This window comes from Myotis myotis, unplaced genomic scaffold, assembly GCF_014108235.1.
Source record: "Myotis myotis isolate mMyoMyo1 unplaced genomic scaffold, mMyoMyo1.p scaffold_m19_p_4, whole genome shotgun sequence".
Lineage (NCBI taxonomy): Eukaryota > Metazoa > Chordata > Mammalia > Chiroptera > Vespertilionidae > Myotis > Myotis myotis.
The window spans coordinates 79,352,854-79,364,250 of NW_023416346.1; the positions used below are offsets into that span (position 1 = coordinate 79,352,854).

Consider the following 11,397-nt stretch of genomic DNA (forward strand, 5'->3'; position numbering starts at 1 on the left):
TTTGAAATGGAATGGTTAGGATTAAAATCAACTGGTATAAATACAGATGTAACAGGACAATAAAGACCGAACCTGGCTAGAGAACCTGGCTAGAACCTGGCTAGGCTGCTGATCAACTGAACACTGTCTCCATGTCATTTCTTCTTCGCTGACTCCGTCCACACCTTTGGGAACCCCTGGACCTGTGGGGTTGGACCCCAACAAAACACTGCCATTCTCTGGATCATAATCTCAATTCCCTTTTAGATTTTGCTTCCCAGCAATGGTCCACAGTTTGGCTCAAATACACTCACAAAAATTCTTCACAGGTTTGAATGTTTCTTACATTGACAATGGGAACACATGTTGGGTTTTTTTTTTTTTTTTTTTTTGCTCAGGGTCTATTATGGCTCAGCACAACAATATTTTAAATATTTGTTCATCATGGATTTTTGTGTTAATTTTCTAAAATTGCATTTACAATTTCATACCCATTAGAATGGCTGTAATAAAAAAGACTTAAAAGCATTGGCAAGAATGTGGAAAAATTGGAACCCTCTTATACTGCTGATATGAATGTAAAATGAGGAATAGTTTGTCAGGTTCTCAAAAAGCTAAATCTAAACTTACTATATGACCTAAAAGTTCCACTCCTAAATATATGCTCATGGGAATTGAAAACATGTCCATACAAAAACTTGTTCATAACAACATTATTTATAATAGTCAAAATGTGGAAACTACTCAACCAACTGATGAATGGATAAACAAAATGTAGTATATCCATACAATGAATGAACCTAGAAAACATTACACTAAATTAAGCCAATAAAAAAAAAACACCCACATATGGTATAATTTCCCTTACATAAAATGTCTAGAATAGACAAATGTATAGAGACAGAAAATAGATTTGTGGTTGCCTAGAACTGGGATGAAAGGGATTGACAGGGAAGGATAACCAAGATGACGGCATAGGTAAACACCAGAAATTGCTGCCTCGCACAACCACTTCAAAAATACAACTAAAAGACAAAACGGACATCATTCAGAACCACAAGAAGACTGGCTGAGTGGAAATTCTACAACTAGAAGGAAAGAGAAAAGCACACTGAAACTCAGAGGAGGTGCGGAAGTAAACTGCAGAGGTACGGAGGAGCACGTGGAAAGGGCTTGCAACTGAGGACACGGTTGTCTTTCTCAATCGGGAGGGAGCCTCAAGCTCCCGACTGCTCTAAGCTCCAGTTCCAGGCGAATCTCATACAGACCCAGACTCATACGGAGAGAAACTGGACTGTCTGGCATCAGTTGGAAATCGAGAGCGGCTTTTCCTCAGAGGTGCTTGCAGCAATTACCAGGACACTGAGACCCGGGGCCTCTTAGGGTAGGACTGAGGAGCAGCCATAGTTGCTTGCTCTGCCCTGTTGATCCCCTGAGACCCCGCCCCACCCAAGCTGTGCACAGAGGCTTTTGCATATGAATGGCATGGCCCTTTGCAATCTGAAAATTACCTAACAAACTGCAGCTGGGACCGAGAGACCCAGAACATCCAAAAGAAGGCCCAAGGCCCCACAGAAGCTTGCATTGCTTCACAGCTGGGCCTCATCTGGGCACCTCCAAACCCCAAACAAAGAAGAGGAACATAATATCTCTCCATAGCTCCTGCTGGGTAGCCTCAGGCAGAGGCTAAATTAGCACCTCCCAAGAGATCCAAGAGCCAGTGTACCCAATGGTCAGAGTGGGACCATCCAGATTACAACTTCTCAGATTCATAAGGGACACACTCAGGGGGCAGACTCAGTGAGCACCAAAGCCCCACTGAAGAAAGTCTTGCCCCAGAAGGGTGTCTCCAGCACAGAAGTTCTTCCACTGCAGACATAGCTGATTCTTACAGCCAATTGGCTTGGAGGTCAATTCCTCCCAGTGATACCTACAACAATCAAGGCTTAACTACAACAAGACTGTGCACAAAGCCCACAAAGGGGTGTACCAAGAGTGTGTACCTCAGTTAATTGCGGGGCTGAGCCACTGGGCCCTATAGGACACCTAGCACACAAAGCCACTCTATCAACACAGGGAAGCATTAAAAATGCGGAGACAAAGAAACAGGTCACAAATGACAGAAATGGAGTAAAGCAAACTACTGGATATAGAGTTCAAAATCCACACTTATAAGGTTTTTCAAGAATTTTCTAGAAACTGCCGGTATATTTAGTGAGACCCTCAATAAAATCTAGTGAGACCCTCGAGGTTATGAAAAAGGACCAACTAGAAATTAAGCATACACTGACTGTAATAAAGAATATTATACAGATTTCCAGGTCTCCGCGGAGAGCGGCCGAGGTTTCCTGCTTCAACAGTGCTTGGACGGAACCCGCCGCCACCACCACTGCCTCCCACCTCCTCCTTGAAGCGCCTCGGACCTCCGACCACCCAAGGCCCCTGCCTCCACTCCAGCGCCGCTGCCGCCATGTCCACCGCGCCCGCCTCGCAGGTGCGCCAGTGTGGGAAACTGTTTATTGCCTTCACTATCTGATAAGCATAGACAGAGAACCCCCCGAAGGCTGGGTGCCTTTGAAGCCCTAGCAAAGGTCGGAGCTAGGTGCCACCTCTGTTTGTCCAGACAGTGGTAGCTGAAACTACTCCCCCATTTATTATTATGTAAATCCTTGCTGATGGGCTAGTCTGCTTGTTACTAGGGGGTCACTGCCTAAGGGCTATGCTATGGGGGCATCCCAGGTCAATAAAAGCTTGGTGAGGCCTGAGCACTGGAAGGAAGTCCTTCGGGACTTGCCGCCTGGTCCCACAATATTGCAAAATTATCTCGTGTCTTTTTCTCTCATTTGTTGTGTGGCTCCTCTTTCAGATACCGAACCCTACTCGACGCAGAACGTGGAGGGAGTCTTACTCGACATCTGGCGCCCGACGGGTAATCTGGAAGTGCAGGCCTTGCTAGAGCGAGAATCGGAAGTTTCCACCGAAAAGGTGTGGAAAACTCACCGAAAAAAGGTGAGGGGAATTCTACCACACGCAATGCCCAGGATCAACTACAGAAGCCTGGGTCTGTAAGTACACTGGGAACGTTTTCTTAACCAGGCTAACAAACGGGGCAGGATTTGGCTTTAAAAAAGTAGATTCGGCTTTTAAAAGGTATATTTGGCTTTTAAAAACTAAGAAACTTTCTAATAGGCTTTTGATTTGCATGTTTAAAGTATTAAAATTTTAGAAGGTAATCTTTCACAGTTCTTTGTGTGTTATTATAGAACATAACCTTTGTTTTTCTTGAAAAAGGTACTCTTTTAGATCAGGCTGAAAAAATAGTGCCATGCTCATCTTAATGTGTTTTCTTATCTTAATTTGTGTTTGGAATCTAAAATCTATAATGAGAAATGAAATCCCACTGCCAAATCTGCCTCTGGTGTGGAGAGATTCAAAGGTGGCAGGAAAAGGCAGAGGTATAAGCTCTCCCACAATGAGATTATTCAATGTTTTATTTAAAAATTACCGGAGAACATCTTATGACAACCAAACTTTAGCTAAGATAACCTTGGGTGCTAGCCATTGCTTTAGAAAGCGAAATAGGAAAAAATTTAAAGTGTCTTTTTCAATTAAGCATGACTTTGGGAAAAATACGCCATCTGAGTCATTTGCTGAAACTTCCCCCAAAAGCAGGATGTGGGGAAAGGGAAAAAGGAGCACGTGGCGATCCAGTGTGGACACCCCCTCCCCAAGTATTCTAAATTTAAAGTCCTCTTGTAATTGAAAAGCTTTTACAAATTTATAAATGCATCCGGGATTTCTATGCACATGTAAAGGGAAAAGGCCAGTTTAAAAACGAGTGCGCATAGTTTTGAGCTGAACTTGACCTTTTGCTGTGTACAGAATAAAAACCCGAGACTGTTTTGGCCTTAAAAATGGCGGAGATGAACCTGAGAAAGAAATGCAGGCTGGTTTCCCAAGGCGATTTAAAGTAGCTCTTTTGAAATTTCCCGCCCTGAGGCAAGTACCACCAGGAAGTTGATAGTCAAGTTTACATGTGAATAGCTATGGTTTTGCTTCTTGACTTCCCCAGCAGGAAAATTGTGACCATTTTGAAATTTAGCAGCTATTCCAGGCTTATTGGCTGGAAACTTAAAACTTTTAAGTTCAAATCATCTAAGAGTATTGAGATTTACAATACTGAAATGTTGATCTGAGTATGCCTAGTATGAAGTCTAGAAGATAGAAGTTAATCTATTAATTGAAATTGCCTTATATTTTATTTGAAATGTATCCTTAAATGTAAAAGTATTGATTTGAGAAATGCTAAATATTTGACTTGCCAGCTAAAAGTTTAAAATTCGGATTGAATTGGGAAAAATTCTATAATTATAATTGCTAAATGCTTAAAAAATTTTTATTTTTGAGAAAATTTTTGTTTCCTCTGAAATAATTAGAATTCAAAATATGTTACTCATTGGTCTGATTAAAAAGGATTAATTTTAAGATATCAACTGAAAATTTTTAATACAAAAACCAGTTTAAACTTAATTGATATTCTTTAAATAAAATAATTATAAAAGGTATAAACAGCTAATGAGATTTCTGTTTGTCTACAATATAATGTTGGCCATCTATCTTTTAGGGGTTTTTGGTTTGCTCTTCCCTTGTTTATTGTGAGAATAAGGAAATCATCTTTTCTGTCAGAGAACAGTTTAGACAGCCGCCACTTTGAGATGCCTGACTTGGCAGCCGCCATGTTGGCTGCATGGCTTACCGTGCCCCTGGGGGCCGCCATCTTGAAACAGCAAAGGCCCCGCCCTCTGATTTAGCCAATCACAAAAGGAATGTTTTCTCACTGAGGCAGGATGGAATTTCAGGGGTGGAGCTTTAAGGGGGAATTTCACTACAGAAATGCAGATGGGGCAGAAAGTGTTTCTAATCTCTTAAATCTAGAAAACCCTGCTTTCCTTAAACTAAGGACAATTAAAGGTTATATGTTCACTCCCTAAACAAAAGTTAAATAGCTTATGTCAAAGCATTAAAAGGGACTGATAACAGTAATCCAATTTCTGTGACCCCAGCCAAAATTTTAAAACCAGTTTAAATTTAACTGATATCTCTTAATAATTATAATAAGTATATAATTTTTAAATCATATATATATATTTATATATATTTGATGGTCTTTCAAGTTGGATTTCAAAACTATAACCAAGGAATGACTTTGAGAAATTTCATGGGCCCTGAAATGTTTTCAAAAGTTTATTCTCTCTTTTTAAAGGATTTTTTAATTTAGCTAAATTTAATACACTTGAAATCACATGGAAAGCTTTATCAAATAAAAATTAATGAATATATTTTAAGTTTTTGCCTCTGAGAAAGGGCAAAACAAGTTATTTTGTTTAATATTTATTAAAATACAGCAGTGAAATTTTAGGATGTAATTTGAAATAACAAAAGCTCCTCACTACTGCATTTTAAATTAGGCTGGAAGTGGTGCAGCGTTTGCCCCTTGTGAATCAGAAGTTTACTAAATACTAAATTTACTTGCTTTGCTTTTTAAAAAATATTTACTTAATTTACTAATCTTTGTAAGCAATCAAATCCTAGTAAAGTAAAATTCTTCTAAAAAGTTACGAAAGGCTTCCCATAATCCCTCTGTATATGCAAATAAGCTGAAAGGGAGTGCTGTTTAAAGACATTATTTTAAATTTAATAAAAAGGAGAAATTTTAATATTTTGAAATATCTTGCACTAATATTTACAGGATAATCTAATGATTTGCTGTTAAAATACCAAATATGTAAATAAGTACAGTCACCATAAATGTTTAATGACTTTGACTTGAAATACATGGCCTTGTGGCACTATCAGTCAACACCTAAGAAGTAACGCTATAAGTTACTTGGTGTAAAAGAGAAAGATTTTTCTTTTTTAAGTTGAAGTTCTCTAAGCGTAATCCAGCAGGAAGAAGACAAACCAGACAACCAACAGCCCAGAGACCACCTGGGGCACGGTAAAGTGAAGTATGGTAATAATTAATTCAGGTAAAAACTATAAGTTTCATATGTCTTCGAAGGCACATTTTTCCTTTACCTGGGAAGGACAGCACAGCTATCCCAAGGTCAGGGGGCTCCAGCTAACTTGTCAACTCAGTGCTCTGGAGACCCAGAACTGTAATTTAGATAGCATACTGTCTCTACTTCTGTAAATTTCTTCTTTTTTTTTTTTTTTTGAAAACTAGGTTCCTCATTCCAAACCTTGAGTTTAAAAATTAAATTGTCATGACCTAGAGCAAAGAATATTCTTACATGGTATTATTCTACAAGTTTCATTAATAATTTTTGATGCTTTACAACAGTATATTGTGCATTTATCCCAAACAAATTTACAAATGAATTTGAATGTTTTACATGAAGGGATTTATTCCCTTCCACTATGTGGAGGGCCTCCTGGGGAAGGCACTTAAGCATTCTGTATTGACCTCTCCTGACCTTTTTTTTGCCAAAAGGATTCCAGTTGTCTACAGCTGTTATCTAGGCTCTCCGTTCAAACTGAGATCATGAAAAGCTGGTACCATGGATCTGTCTCTTGCCCAATGGCCTAAGCTGGGCCCTCTCTGGAGAAGAAACCTGGGTTCCCTATGATCAATGCCGGGACCCCGCCAGCAGGCGAGGGGATCCAAAGGCAGTTGCTGGGCATGGAGGCCAGAGGGACATAGGTTAACAAGGTGCAGAACTGAACCTCACATCACCCTACTTGGCCCAGAGATGGTTGGTAGTCAAAGACGGGTAAGACCCCACAGGGTGGGGCAACCTAAGACAGGCACAGCCGGGGGCCAGTAGGAGAAAACTTGGGGTTCAACAGAGGTGGGGCACAGATCCTCACCCCCCCAGTGGTGCAGGGGCTTGAACACTTGCCCCTTCTGAGGAAGGTCTCCTGTCCCCATGGCTGCTTCTTGCTTCCCATGCCCAGCCCAGATCAGGAACCAAATAACAAAAGAGATTTGGTCCAGCTGAAATCAGAATCCAGATAAGCGGAGGCTTGGCTAACAGACCCTATGTCTAAATCTAGCCTAACAACAGGAATGCTTGGGCCTTCACAAGGATGTAAAGTGATCCTTTTCATTAATATTTACAGTGTAAATTAAGATTATTGTTAAAATATTAAATTTGACAGCAAAATATTTTTCAAATTAATTAAAGTCAAGTTTTCAAATTAATTAAATTTGGCTAACTTGAAAGAAGTAATTATTCAAAAAGTATTAACAAAAATTTTCATTTCGTGGTAAACATGCTATGAACCTAAAGCATGTTCAGGTTCATTGTTTTTTTGTGCAAAAAATTAATATTTAAAGTTATCTAGACTGCATTATAAAATTTCTAAGAAACCTTCTAATTAAATAAAAAAAGGGGGATAGTGGAAAAATATAGTGGAAGAATACCATGTAAGGAAAAATATCCTGTAACTAAATTACATCTAGAAAAATTTTTTTTTCATTTTGTAATGCTAACAGCAAGACACCCATGAAGAACATACGTGGTGTCAAAATAAGCCAAAGGAAAATCATTTGGGCAAATATAAAAAGGATTCCCCAAGTAAAATTTCCTTTATTAACCTTTGGTCGAGAATATGTTTGTATATTTTCAGAGAACAACTCCAAGATCATCTGGATTCCTGCAACAAGGGATACCGGAGAGACACTGACCAGATTGCTCCAGCCACAAAGACAGGAGAGACAGTTCAGAGAGGGAGATGTTGAAGACGCCTTGCCATGCTAGCAGTCAGCAGCTGTGCGGCACTACAGGGTGCCCAGGACCAAACCAGAGAGGACTGGACCTGCACTTGTCCACCATCCAGGACCAGCATTTCATTGCTGGCATGTACACATGAACTGTCGGACATTGAAACTTGGACTCAGAACTGTTGGACATTGATTTTGGGACTTAAACATTTTTTGTTCTTATATGTTTATTTCTGATTTTTTAAGGAAAAAATAAGGGGGAGATATGGGAAACTGTTTATTGCCTTCACTATCTGATAAGCGTAGACAGAGAACCCCCCGAAGGCTGGGTGCCTTTGAAGCCCTAGCAAAGGTCGGAGCTAGGTGCCACCTCTGTTTGTCCAGACAGTGGTAGCTGAAACTACTCCCCCATTTATTATTATGTAAATCTTTGCTGATGGGCTAGTCTGCTTGTTACTAGGGGGTCACTGCCTAAGGGCTATGCTATGGGGGCATCCCAGGTCAATAAAAGCTTGGTGAGGCCTGAGCACTGGAAGGAAGTCCTTCGGGACTTGCCGCCTGGTCCCCCAATATTGCAAAATTATCTCGTGTCTTTTTCTCTCATTTGTTGTGTGGCTCATCTTTCAGATACTGAACCCTACTCGACGCAGAACGTGGAGGGAGTCTTACTCGACACGCCAGAACTACCACCAGGACTCGGAGGCCTCCATCAACCACCAGATCAACCTGGAGCTGTATGCATCCTACGTCTACCTGTCCATGTCTTACTACTTTGACCACGACAATGTGGCTTTGAAGAACTTTGCCAAATACTTTCTTCACCAATTGCATGAGGAGAGGTAGCACGCAGAGAAGCTGATGAAGCTGCAGAACCAGCGGGGCGGCTGCATCTTCCTCCAGGACATCAAGAAACCAGACCGTGACGACTGGGAGAACGGGCTGAACGCAATGGAGTGTGCGCTGCACTTGGAAAAAAGTGTGAATCAGTCACTACTGGACTTGCACAAACTGGCCACTGAGAAAAATGACCCTCATTTGTGTGACTTCATTGAGACTCACTACCTGAATGAGCAGGTGAAATCCATCAAAGAACTGGGCGACCACGTCACCAACTTGCACAGGTTGGGGGCCCCTGACACGGGGATGGCCAAGTACCTCTTTGACAAGCACACCCCGGGGGACAGCGATGAGAGTTAAGCCTTGGCTGCCTCCCGTGGCCTCCGGGAGACTTCCTGGTCTTCCAAGCAGTACTGCATGTTGGAGCTACCTTTACCTTTTCTATAACTTGTACCAAATCATCCACTCATGTCTGTCATTTGTACCGTTCCTTCCAATAAAGTAATTTGGTACCCCCCCCCCCCCGAAAAAAGAATATTATACAGAGTTCCAACAGCAGACTAGACGATTGCAAGAATCAAGTCAAAGATTTGAAACATGAAGAAGCAAAAAACACCCAACCGGGAAAACAAAAAGAAAAAAGAATCCAAAAATATGAAGATAGTGTAAGGAGCCTCTGGGACAACTTCAAACACCCCAACATCTGAATTATGGGGGTTCCAGAAGAAGAGAGAGAGCAAGATATTGAAAACCTATTTGAAGAAATAATGACAGAAAACTTCCCCTACCTGGTGAAAGAAAGAGACTTACAAGTCCAGGAAGCACAGAGAACCCCAAACAAAAGGAATCCAAAGAGGGCCACACCAAGACACATCATAATTAAAATGCCAAGAGCAAAAGACAAAGAGAGAATCTTAAAAGCAGCAAGAGAAAGACAGTCAGTTTCCTACAGGGGAGTACCCATACGACTGTCAGCTGATTTCTCAACAGAAACTATGCAGGCCAGAAGGGAGTGGCAAGAAATATTCAAGGTGATGAATGCCAAGAACCTACAATCAAGATTACTTTATCCAGCAAAGCTATCATTCAGAATTGAAGGCCAGATAAAGAGCTTCACAGATAAGGAAAAGCTAAAGGAGTTCATCACCACCAAACCAGTATTATATGAAATGCTGAAAGGTATCCTTTAAGAAGAGGAAGAAGAAGAAAAAGGTAAAGATATAAATTATGAATAACAAATACACATCTATCAACAAGTGAATCTAAAAATCAAGTGAATAAATAATGTGATGAACAGAATAAACTGGTGAATATAATAGAATCAGGGGCATAGAAAGGGAGTGGACTGACTATTCTCGGGGGTAAAGGGGTTTGGGGTGTGTGGGAAGAGACTGGACAAAAATCGTACACCTATGAATGAGGACAGTGGGGAGGGGGGTAAAGGCAGAGGGTGGGGTGGGAATCAAGTGGAGGGGGGCTATGGGTGAAAAAAAGAGGAACAACTGTAATAATCTGAACAATAGAGATTTAATTTTTTTAAAAAGCAGCAGAAAAAAAAGAAAGAAAGGGATTGACAGGAATGGGGACTGACTACTAATGGATACAATGTTTCTTTATGCTGTGATGAAAATGTTCTAAAAATAGATTTTGGTGATGATCACACAATTCTATAAATAGCTGAAAACCATTGTATTGTGCACTTTAAATAAGTGAGGTTTATGACATGTAGATTATAACTCAATAAAGCTGTAGAATAACTAATTACATTAAAATATTATTTATTTTGATTACTGACTTTTTGATGCTTTCTTGAATTTTGTAACCAAGGTAAGTGCCAGACTTGACCCTAATCCTGGTTCTGGGAATCAGTGACTTCCAAAAGCTTCTTGAATAAAATCAGGCATTCCCCACACGCCATTGATTACTGAAATTCTAACCATTAAAAATTGGCCCTTAGGTTTTCACTCCTATTAGAATGTTAATTCCCCAAGAGGAAGAGGGGCAGAGAATAGCCCAGTAAGTATTGTTCACCATTGATATCTTGTAAATGAAGTTATTTGTTCTTTTCCCCAGGGCATTTTTAAGGGGGAAGTATGAGGCACTAGGGCTCTGCAACAGAGATGGCACTAAGGATGAGAAAAGTGACACAAAAGCAAACTCTGTGTCAGGCTCTGCACAAGGTGCAGGGTTATAGCAGTGAAAAAGGCAGACATGCTCCATGCCTTCAATGACTTAACAACTGGCAATTGAGATATAATACTAAAGACCTGATTTTGTATTGAAGGCATGAAATAGTGCACAGAGGAGGGAAAGTATTGAGTATGCACAGTGGTTTAGTTTACAAAGCAACTTTTCACCAATAATCTCATTGAGTCTTCACAGCTACCCATTGAACTTTGAAAATGATGGTCAGCAGCAGAATCCAGATTTCATCTTTTCACTACATACTGCAACTTGTCACACACAGGGACCTGTGTCTATTCTCTTTGGCTGGAGCTATGAAAGGTATAACTGGATGACCTACATGAAAGGTTGTGGACAAAAGGTGCCACATGTTATCCTGACAAGCTCAGGGGAGGCCTGCATGGCAGTCTTGCAAACTCAGAGACCTCAAGTAACCACAAAGGATGGTCTAAAATTAAACTTTATCTAAAAGCAGTTATGGTGGGTACTTATGTCCTAGGCCAGTATCTTCACTGACAAGGTCAACCTTTACCTTAACTGAGTCTATCTGTCTTTTTGTGTCTATGATAACATATACTTGAAATGTCTGGGTAACTTGTAACTTCCCTTTTTCCAGACCCCTTGGGGTCCTTCATTGTTATTGTTATTATGTTAATTGTTGACTATTAACT

The 11,397-nt window shown here is 40.5% G+C and overlaps 1 pseudogene; it reads left to right on the forward strand.

The window, feature by feature from the left end:
* The first annotated feature begins 2,443 nt into the window (after window positions 1-2,443).
* LOC118654535 lies at window positions 2,444-9,057 on the forward strand (annotated as a pseudogene).
* Window positions 9,058-11,397: the final 2,340 nt, after the last annotated feature.